The sequence below is a fragment of the Epinephelus moara genome, chromosome 23, assembly GCF_006386435.1.
Source record: "Epinephelus moara isolate mb chromosome 23, YSFRI_EMoa_1.0, whole genome shotgun sequence".
Classification (NCBI taxonomy): Eukaryota; Metazoa; Chordata; class Actinopteri; order Perciformes; family Serranidae; genus Epinephelus; species Epinephelus moara.
Window position 1 is genome coordinate 30,361,454 of NC_065528.1, and position 11,600 is coordinate 30,373,053.

The window sequence follows — 11,600 nt, forward strand, 5'->3', positions numbered from 1 at the left end:
TGGTTCTGTAATGAAAGTGGGGTTCACTACAAATCACCCAGGCTGGGTACCGAAAAAGCCACTGGAAACACAGCAATGAGTTACTGCAACACACATCTGTTGCCTAAAAAAGCTGCTGGAAACACAAGCAGGGGGTCGCTAAATTACAACCAATTTTGTTTTTTTTGGTCTCGAACAGTGGTCCGCCACCCCCTCCAGCTCCCAATGACAAAGTCAGCTCGTATACTGCATACATATTCATATTCAGAGTTTGCTGAAATGTTCAATGTCAACATTTTTCTTCTGGCGACTGAGTTGCTTGTGTAGTTGGTGCACAAATTAGTGTACATTATACAGTTTTGATTGCATATTTAATTGATGCTTCGATTTAACGTTAGATGTCTTAACAGAGCAGAGAACTATCTCAGTGTGTTGTGGGAGTTTGTGTCTCTGGAGGGATTTCATCATCCTGACTTTAGCCAAGTTCAACATCAGTTCAACATTTTTACCAAAAAATATATGAAAGTAAAAGTTCACATTAAACCCAGATTAGATAAGGAGTTTCAAAACTGTACTCGCAAGATATTTAGGCTCCTAATTTCAAAACTGGTGTGCGGAGCAGCTATGAACATTGTCTCGACATGTGCTGCGTGTGTTTTCAACCTCAGTGCAGTTCGTTGCATCAGCGTCTATTCAATAATAAAAATGTTTCCAGGGATTTTTCACTCAACAGCAGGAGTGTCAGTCTGTAAATCCTGCCACGCACCCCACCTCGCCCGGCATCCAGGAGCTGCTAAAAGAATTTCATTAGTGTGGGCTGAAATGCTGTTTCGGATGGTTTTCGGTTTTATTCAGGGAAAGATTTTTAGTGTTAAAATTACTACATTTGAATTATATTGAGTATTATTTGTCAGGCTCCTTAGAGGCTACATTTAAAATACACATAAAGATTTTTTAAATAGGAAAAGTTTCTATTTTGTAGGAACAAGTTTCCTGAAAGCGGCACCAGCAGTGAAATACACCCACATAGTTGTGCACAGGCTGATATGTCTGTCACAAACACTTATTGTAAACACTTGTTTTTGCAGTCTTGAGTTCTCATGAAATCTATAGAAAACACACACCAGAAAAACACACATTCCTCATCAGAATCAGCCTGGGGGCGGCGCCATCTCACCCCTGACCCTGTCAGCGCTCCTCGAACAGGGCAACACCCTCCAGCTGAGAGCAGCGAGGAGGAGGAGGAGGAGGAATGAAGGATGTTTACAGTGCTCGTGTGTATCTGTATCGCGGCTGCTGTCTCGCTCCGTCTCCACCTATCTGTTTTCATTCTTCGCCCCTCAGTGTCAGCCAAACTTGAACGATTTAAATTCGATCTGGGCTCTGAAAACATCTGTCACAGCCTTATCGGTAGATAATGGAAAGATTTAGTGGCATTCAGAATTTTATAGAGTCGACTCCCCTCCGCTTTACGCTATCGCCCCTTTTACTGCACTTCTCCATCTCTCATGTATCATCCTCTCTCACGCCCACACAAAGTACAAACCTCTTATAGAGCCCACATACATGAATACATACATACATACATACCTACATGCATCAACATGCATACCATCCCCCTTCGAAATCCCTTTTCCCCTCTTTCTCTGTCATACATGCAGGATTCTTTGCTCCCTGGAGATGGAGGGCTTGGTTGGTTGGTTGGTTGGTTGGTTGGTTGGTGTTGCACCATCCCTCTCCAATCCCCCATCACTCCCCTGGCTCCTCTCATTCCTCTTCTTCCCTCACTTCTCCTCATCCTCTTCCTCCTCTTTGCTCTCTTTCCCTTCAGTTGCTTGTGCCACCAGCTGGGCTTGGCAGGATCCCAGGCTGCCCTGGGTTCTGCTCCACTAGCTTTTCCACTCTGGCATGGCGCCACAGGTCCGTCATGCTCTGTGCGTGTGTGTGTGTACAAACTGTATGTGTGAATGGAGGGAATATTTTTTACATTTGAATATGCATACACCACTAAAGATAAGTGATTTTCATCATAAAAGGCTGTAATTATGAAATACATTGAATGAAAATAATGACCTGTAACCGTTTCCATTGAAGGTAATGACTGTACGCTACAATAACTCATCAAGTGTGTGTATTTTGTTCAGAAAGTGATGCCTATTGTGTACGTTCTCTGAATGCTGGAACAAACAGAAGGATCATGAGAGCTGCAGAGCCACTCCAACAGGTAGCCACCTGCTTGGAAATACAATTTTTTACAATTATTATTATGCCCATATGGTAAATTATATACAACATACATACAAAGTGCCCACTCATCATCATAACAAACGTTTTAGTGTATTACTCACGACAGAAACAAACAATGAGAACAAAATTATACAAGGAAAATTAAATGAAATCTTAAAGGTACATATGTGCAGTGCCAGACGGAGCACATTAGGCACCCTCGGAAAGCTCTCCCTGGCGCCTATCCCCTCAATCTCCACCCCCCAAAAACATTATCTTTTATATATATAGTATTTATTACAACCAAGAACTAATTAGAAATCAACACAAATAAACAACTTAGCAAACAGACAGTAATAATAAATAACAAGCGATAAAAGAAACAGTTTGTGCAAATTTACACATTTCAGCCTCTTTTTATCCCTACGCACCGATGACAGCTGATGCCATAGTTTTGTGTTGTCTGTTCTTTCGTCCATCCCACTCTTGTAAACGCAATATCTTAAAAACACCTCAAAGGAATTCCTTAAAATTTGGCACAAACATTGACTTGGACTGATTAGATGTTGATGGTTGAAGGTCAAGATCACTGTGTCCTCATTTGTCATATTCTTGTGAATGCTGTATTTCAGAACACCTGGAGGAATTTTCCTCAAATCTGGCACAAGCACAACTTGGACTCAGTGATGAACTGATTAGATTTTGGTAATCAAAGGTCAAGGTTGCTGTGACCTTGTGTCTGTCTAATTTTTATGAATGTGATTTTACAAGATCACCTGGAGGAATCTTCCTCAGAGTTTACACAAATGTCACCTTGGACTCATTGATGAACTGATTAGATTTTGGTGGTCAAAGCTCAAGGTCACTGTGGCCTCATTTGTCATATTCTTGTGAATGCAGAATCTTTAGAACACCTGGAGGAGCTTTCCTCAAATTTGGTACAAATATAAATTGGACTCATCAATGGCATGATTAGATTTTAATGGTCAAGGGTGCTGTGACCTTGCATCCGTCTCATTTTTATGAATGCAATATCTCAAGAACTTCTTTAAATTTGGCACAAACGTCACCTTGGGCTCATGATGAACTGATTAGAATTTAGTGGTCAAAGGTCACTGTGACCTTATTTGTCATATTCTTATGAATGCAGTATCTTTAGAACACTTCATATTTGGCACAAACATAACTTGGACTCTGATGAACTGATTAGATTTTATTGGTCAGAGGTCAAAGTTGCTGTGACCTTACGTCTGTCTCATTTTTATGAACACAATATATCAAGAATTTCTTTAAGGTGATTTTGCAATTACACCTGGAGGAACACTTGAAGGAATCTTCCTCAAACTTGGCAAAACTGTGAACTGATTAGATTTGGTGGTCAGTGCTCAAGGTCACTGTGGCCTCATTTGTCATATTCTTGAATGAATGAATTAATGCAGAATCTTTAGAATACCTGGAGGAACTTTCCTCAAATTTGGCACAAGTATAACTTGGACTCTTGAATGAACTGATTAGATTTTGGTGGTCAAAGGTCAAGGGTGCTTTGACCTTCCATCTGTCTCATTTTTATGAACATAATATATCAAGAATTTCTTTAAATTTGGCACAAACATCACCTTGGGCTCATGATGAACTGATTAGATTTTAGTGGTCAAAGGTCACTGTGACCTTATTTGTCTTATTCTTATGAATGCAGTATGTTAAGAACACCTGGAGAAATTTTATTCAAATTTGGCACAAACATCAACTTGGACTCATTGATGAACTGAATAGTTGGTGGTCAAACCTCAAGATCTGTGTGGCCTCATTTGTCATTTTCTTGTGAATGCAGAATCTTTAGAACACCTGGAGGAGCTTTCCTCAAATTTGGCAGAAGTATAACTTGGACTCTTGAATGAACTGAATAGTTGGTGGTCAAACTTCAAGGTCTGTGTGGCCTCATTTGTCATTTTCTTGTGAATACAGAATCTTTAGAACACCTGAAGGAGCTTTCCTCAAATTTGGCAGAAGTATAACTTGGACTCTTGAATGAACTGATTAGATTTTGGTGGTCAAAGCTCAAGGTTGCTGTGACCCTGTGTCTGTCTCATTTTATGAACACAATATATCAAAAACACCTTGTGGGACTTTCTTCAAAATTGGCACAAACGTCCATTTGGACTCAAGGATGAACTGATTAGATTTTTATGTTGAAATGTCAAGGTCACTGTGATCTGATTTGTTAGATTCTTGTGAACGCAATATATTTAGAAAGACAGTGTTTTTATATACATTCATACAGGACTGCCAGACCTTGTATTTATCTTTGATACTCCTTTTGATGTTATAATAACACCTTCCAAGCAGCAAATACTTTAAGAGCTTCTTCCACCATTGTGACAAATTTCCCAAACTGCATTTAATGGCTGCTAATAGTGCTAAATCATCTATGTTGTTTTATCCGTGTGTTCACACAGACAGGTGACAAATTAAATAAAAAAACCTGAATACTTGAGTGGAGAGACATAACGAATCCAGATGCTTCCCTGCAGGGTACGAGGGGTCACTGAATGGTTTGATGAGTGTGAAATTGATGTGAATCATCTGCTATGGCCTTCCTAGTTTACGGATTTCACCAGTTGAGGGCAAGGCAAGTTTATTTGTCTCGCATATTTCATACACAGAGTGCTTTACATAACCCAAGAAAAAGCAGCATAAAACTTTGAAATGCAAATTCAAATAATAGAAGCCTTTTTCAAAGGAAATTAAAACATGAAGAACAGACGAACAGACGAATATGAGGGCAAGAAAGGTTGAGTCAAAGGCAATGCAGAACATAGAAGTTTTCAACCTGGATTTAAAGGTGTCTAATATCCTCTGGAAATGTGTTCCAGCTCTCTTGCACTGTAGGAACAGTTAGCAGCTCCTCTACCTGGTGACCCTGAGAGGTCGAGAGGGTGCGTTCATGTTAGACTTGGGTCGATTTCCAATTTGCCGGTCTGGTTCGTTGTACAAGTTTAAACTGGTTTGATTTTATGCACATCGTCTGAACCGGCATCTGTCGTTATGACACATTCTGGCAGATTAAATCTAGCCTACACCAACAACCTGTGCTGATGGCGTGATGGTACAAGAGGAAGACAAATTGACAGAAAGCATTCATGAAAGGCAAGAAAGAAAAGACAATACAGTCTTTTTTTCCAGTGTAGTCCCTGCAGCATCTTTGAGTGAAGCACTCTGTTGTTAATGCAAAGACCATCTTGCCTCTGGGTAGCAGTAGCCAGACCAGTTGTCTGTAGTGCTATCAGGCAGGTGAGTTGGTGTTGCTACACCTTCATCAGCAACCTGTGCTGACGGCGTTGTTGTTGTTGTTGTTGTTCTGCGCAGGCTGGCAGCAGTGGTAGTAACAGAGCCAGGTCTTATTGTGTTCCACTTTGGAGCAGTTGCTGGGTCAGGTACAACACCTCAAACCATCAGTGGCAACCAGTAACCAGGAAATATGTTTGCGTCGCACATTTTCTAAACTACAGATACATAACATTTTTACATATTCTTGTAGTTGATACATTCAAACTTTGTTTTCAACAATGCTGTGGTGAAGGTTTAGTTGAGGCACAAAAACCACATGGTTATCGTTAGGAAAAGATGATGTTATGGATTAAAACACCCGTGTTTGGTGCCACAAATGCCGCTGGAAAAGCAGGAATGGGTTGGTGGAAAATACCCAGGGAAATGTTACGATGTGTAAGTAAGAACTTCCAGGTTTAGTGCCACAAATGATGCTCAGAAACGCTGCAATGTGCCTTAAAAACACCCAGATTTGGTACCACAAACACCAGTGGAAAGGGTCGCATAAATACTACCTGTTGGTTACAAACAGTGGTCTGCATTTTGGCAGGGGTTGCGTCTAGGTGATACACCGTCTACCATCCCCTCCACCTCTACATGACAAGTATACATTATGTCATTTTAGAAATGTAGATATGATTCATATAAAACAGCCAAATGTAACACATTTGTTACAGCAATGTGTAATGCCAACATTTTCTTCTAGCGACTGGGCTGAACACTTAGTAGTAAAATTTAGTATAGTAGTCCAGTCTGCTGTTTGGCTTACGATCAAAGCAGTTTGAAAATGTTCACACCAGCCCCACTTAGGTTAATGTTAATTGGAGGATGTGTATGTCAGGCTCTGTAAGGGTGGGGTTGTGAGCTCAGGGACAGTGTTTGTCAAGCTTGTTCAGATGTGCTCCTGAACCACATTGCCAAACGTTAAATGTATATTGCTGCAATAAATGGTTAAAACCTTGAGAATTTGGAGCAATGTGTGTAGAGCACTCTTCAGCACCTCCATTAAAACACCAAATAAGGCATTATCTTTTTGAAAGAATTGTGTTTATCCCAAATAGAGTTCCAGAGACTTTTTATCTGCACCGTATACCCCAGAGGCTGCTCTGGATTTAAGCAGGATTTATACTTCTGCATCAAATCGACGCCCTACTACGGCGTAGCTTCACTATCTGTCTATTTCTGTAAGCTGAAACCATTTCCCTCAGTGGAAACAAAGCTTTTATTTACTTTAATTCCACAGTTAAGAAACAATAAATTGTGAAGACAATAAAGCCTCCACAAAAATAGCATTTTAAGTCTTGTGTGTGATTTATCCTGGCTTCATATGAGTAGAGAGAAATTCTGCTAGCCATTAGGCTAATTTACACAATGTAAAATGCCATAGGCTTGTGCTAATAATGTTAGCATGTTGTATTTGTTTGGAAAACGTGTTTAGTATAAGACAGTTGTTTTGTCAGTGAACCTTGTGAGTTGTAATGGAGCCGAATATTCTAACGTTACCTTTGTTAAATGTTGCTGTTGTCCCTGGTTTCATATGAGAAGAGGAAAAGTCTGCTAGCTGCTAGGCTAATTTATACAATGTAAAATGCCATAGGCTTGTGCTAAAAACATTAGCATGTTGTATTTGTGGGGAAAATGTGTCCAGGTAAAGACAAGCGTTTGTCTGTGAATGCTGCGAGTTATAGTGAAGCTGATTTGTGTACTTGTGTTTGAAACTGTCTCTATTAAGTGTGTTTGGGTGCATTTTGAATCAACTAAACTTTATAGCACATGACAGAAACCCTGACACTGACTAGTGTTTTGGAGGTGTAACTGCAGAGAGACAAAGACACAGTATAGATGCTCACAACAGTGTAAGCCATGTGCGTAGGCTCTGCAAAGAGCTGATGCACAAGTATAAACCCTGCGTTGTCACACCTCTGTATGGAAATTAGAGTTCTGAGATTGATTTAGAAGCGTTAAGTAATGGGATGGAAATATTTTAAATTATGCTTTGGTTAACTGACATTTTGCGTCAGTATATTTGAAGATGATCATTTTTAGTGTCCAAAAGGTACAAAGCCTTGGGAACATTTAAGCCATAGAGAAGCACTTAAACTGTCCACTGAAACAAAGAGCAAATATTTGGCAGGGTGATGCATTTATCCAGCGACAGTAATTCCCAGGGGAACATTAACACCCTTAAATGGTGAATTGATGAACCCAAATTAGTGGCGAACAATGGGATGTGCCAAGAAAATAATGTTCACATCAGGTGTAGAGAAGTTCTTCAGTTTAATATCTGCCCAAAATATTAACATATACTGTACGTCTATGTATTTATTAGTACCTAGGGCACTTATAGTAACCCTTACTGTTTGGAGGCCTCAGCAGAGTTTTCGCCCTTCCGCTCTGCTCTCCAGTCTCCCTCTCCTGTCCGCTATCCAGCTCTGCTCGTCCCTGCCTGGAGGACCCTTAAGCCCAGGTGAAGAGTACATTGTTTCCACCTGTCTCTCCTCCCACACGCACTGACAGCACACTGACCTGGGCAGCAGTTTGTTTACTCTGATAGAGCTCTGTTATTCGGCTCATTGTTCTCACCTCCTCTCTTCCCTCTCACTATCAGACTCAACACAGCCATGACAATGACGGTTGTGTAAGAGTTCATGTGCAAATGAATGCTCCTTTCCAAAGAAAAAAGGTCTTTCAGCATGTGTGTGTGTGTGTGTGTGTGTGTGAGAGAGAGAGAGAGAGGGAGAAAGGATTCCGTTTTTTATGGAGCTGTTGTTGTTTGTAAAAGAGTGTGACATTAACGTCTGGTTCTTATACTTCACCGAAGTGAGTGCTTGAAGGTCAGTGCAGGTGTTTTTGGATTTGAGAAGATATTAACCGCCAATATTCATTTTGTGCAAACTACAGTACGAAGGAAAGAAAACATGAGATACCAAAAAAATCTCACTGTAAGGAAGAATAGTGCTGTGATATTACTGTATAATTAAGTGTAAGACCCTCAGAGGGCACAGACCTCGTCCAAGGCTGCACAATCCTTTCATTTTTCTAACAGAAAACATTTAAATCTGTTTTTATCTGCATCTGCATCTGGAGCTGCGTCGACATACACACGGTCACAGACAGTCACGCTCAATTTTGGAGGACAACAAAATCCTTGGAAGGCTAGGGTATTGTTCAAGAATGGATTGTGCAAAATGGAGTCAGTCTCATTTATGGCCATTGAAATGTGTCGTGTTTCTGTTGTGCCAGCCGCTGCCAGAATGACATTAGATTTCACAGGATAACATTTCATAGATTTGTCTTGCAATTCTGTTGAATTCACCATGCCTACAGGAAATTGGCAACCGATTATTGTAAAATCAAAATGGCTGACAATTAAATAAAATTCATGGAGAAACAGGCAGAAAACCACAAGTGCGAAAAAATACTAGTCATTCAAAATGTCCAAAAGCCTCATTGGCTATATATTGCCAATAAATGGTGACACAGTGGCAGTACTCTCATCAAAAAGGTTCTTCATTTGCTCATCATTTAACTTTGCATCTGTTTCCCCCACCTTACAGTCGTGGTCAAAGACTGTCTCCCATTATTGTGATTGTGATATCTAAAGAACGCTTTGAGGGAATTTTCTCAGATTGGCACAAATGTGCACCTAAATCCAAGGATAAACTGATTAGATTTTGGTGATCAAAGACTGTGACCATGGATGCCTGCCATTCTCATGGTTGTGATATCTCAGCAATGCCTCAGGGGAATTACTTCAAATTTGGCACAAATTTACAGTTGGACTCATGATTAGATTTTGGTTGTCAAAGATCAAGGTCGCTGTGAATTTTCTCGTGAATGCGATAACTCAAGAATGCCTTGAAGTAATTTCCTCGAATTTGGCACCAACATCCACCTGGTTTGAAGGATAAACTGATCAGATTTTGGTGGTCACAGGTCAAGGTCACTGCAACCTGCTCAAGTCTCATGCATGTTATGCCTTAGGAATGCCCCGGGAAAATTTCTTAAAATTTGGCACAAATGTCCAGTTGGACTCAAGAATAAAGTGATTAGATTTTGGCGGTCAGGGTTCAAGGTTGCTGTGAATTTGCATCCATCCCATTCTTGTGAATGCGATATCTCAAGAATGTCTTGAGGGAATTTCCTCAAATTTGGCACAAACGTCAACGTGGATTCAAGGACAAACTGGTGAGATTTTGGTGGAGAAAGGTAAAGGTCACTGTGACCTTGCGTCTGTTCAATTCTCATGAATGTTATGCCTTAGGCTTGCCTCAAGGAAATTTCTTAAAATTTGGCACAAATGTCCATTTAGACTGAAGTATAAAGTGATTAGATTTTGATGGTCAAAGATCAAGGTCGCTCTAAATTCACATCCATCCCACTCTTGTGAATGCAATATCTGAAGAATGCTTTGAGGGAATTTCCTCAATTAGCTGCAAACATCCACCAGGATTCAAGGATAAACTGGTTAGATATTCATGGTCAAAGGTCTCGGTTACTGTAACCTCGCGTCTGTTCCATTGTTGTGAATGTCATAGTGACCTTGCGTCTGCTCAATTCTCATGAATGTTATGCCTTAGGCTTGCCTCAAGGAAAATTCTTAAAATTTGGCACAAATGTCCATTTGGACTCAAGGATAAACTGGTGAGATTTTGGTGGTGAAAGGTAAAGGTCACTGTGACCCTGTGTCTGCTCGATTCTCATGAATGTTATCCCTTAGGAATGCCTCAAGGAAAATTCTTAAAATTTGGCACAAATGTCCATTTAGACTCAAGTATAAAGTGATTAGATTTTGGTGGTCAAAGAGCAAGGTTGCTGTGAATTTGCATCCATCCCATTCTTGTGAATGTGATATCTGAAGAGCGCTTTGAGGGAATTTCCTCAAATTTGCCACAAACATCCACCTGGATTCAAGGATAAACTGTTTGGATATTTGCGGTCAAAGGTCTAGGTTACTGTAACCTTGCGTCTGTTCCATTCTTGTGAATGTCATACCTTAGGAATGCCTTGAGGGAATTTCTTAAAATTTGGCACAAATGTTCAATTGGACTCAAGGATAAACTTGTAAGATTTTGGTGGTCAAAGATCACCCTGACCTTACAAAACATTTTTTCGCCATAACTCAAGAATTCATAAAATAATGAAGTGATGACATTATATATCCATCATTATTATCATTATTCAGCAGCTCTATAACTAAAGTACACGAGGTATCATAGAAACAAATATTAGACAGACAGACAGACAGAATGTGAATGTCATTTAATTGTATTAATATATGACTTAAACATGGCCATAGTTCAGTATTTTGAAGGTATTAGAGTTGTCTTCATTTAGACGTGTGTAAAGGCTCCAGGGTGTCTGAAGGTTTAGACACTGTAAGATGAAGACCTTGTAGATGTCCAGACCAAGGCTGACCAAGGGAACATGTTAACACATCAGAACGGGAGAAATTTGGTCACATACTGAATTGGTGACACTAATCTCGGGTGTCCACATAAACTGTGCAGATTGTATAGACCCTTTCAGGGCAACCCCCTCTGTATTAGAACTACTGGCTAGTTAGCAGTGTTGAAACTTAGGCAAACTGTCTACGTAGCTCTGTAGACAGAAGTTAGCTTTGCAATCTTTTTCATTGATTTATTTCCTGTTGATGTCAGCATGGAAAAAACTACTGATGTTTTCTCTTCTTAATGGACACCTGCCATGTATTAAGCTTCACTTTGATTTTTACTTCTGCTTTTCTTCATTGTTGTTGCTGCTCTAACTTTCATTGCAGCATTAGCTTTACCTTGCTAGTCACAACAGAGGTCACCTTTGACCTTCCACTGACAGAAGATGGTAGATGACTCCAAAACATCATCTACCCCCCTGAAGCCCCCTAAAATGGAATCCGAGACTCTATTTTTTAAAACCAATCAATCTAGTAAACACAGTTATTTCTCTGGTAGATGAGAACGTGTCTGTTTTGTGTTATTCCTGTTGGCTAATCAGTCCCATACTGGTGGTTTTAAAGCCATGTTTAAAGGAGACATGGTGAGGCAGAGGAAGAGAGCTCTCCATAAACA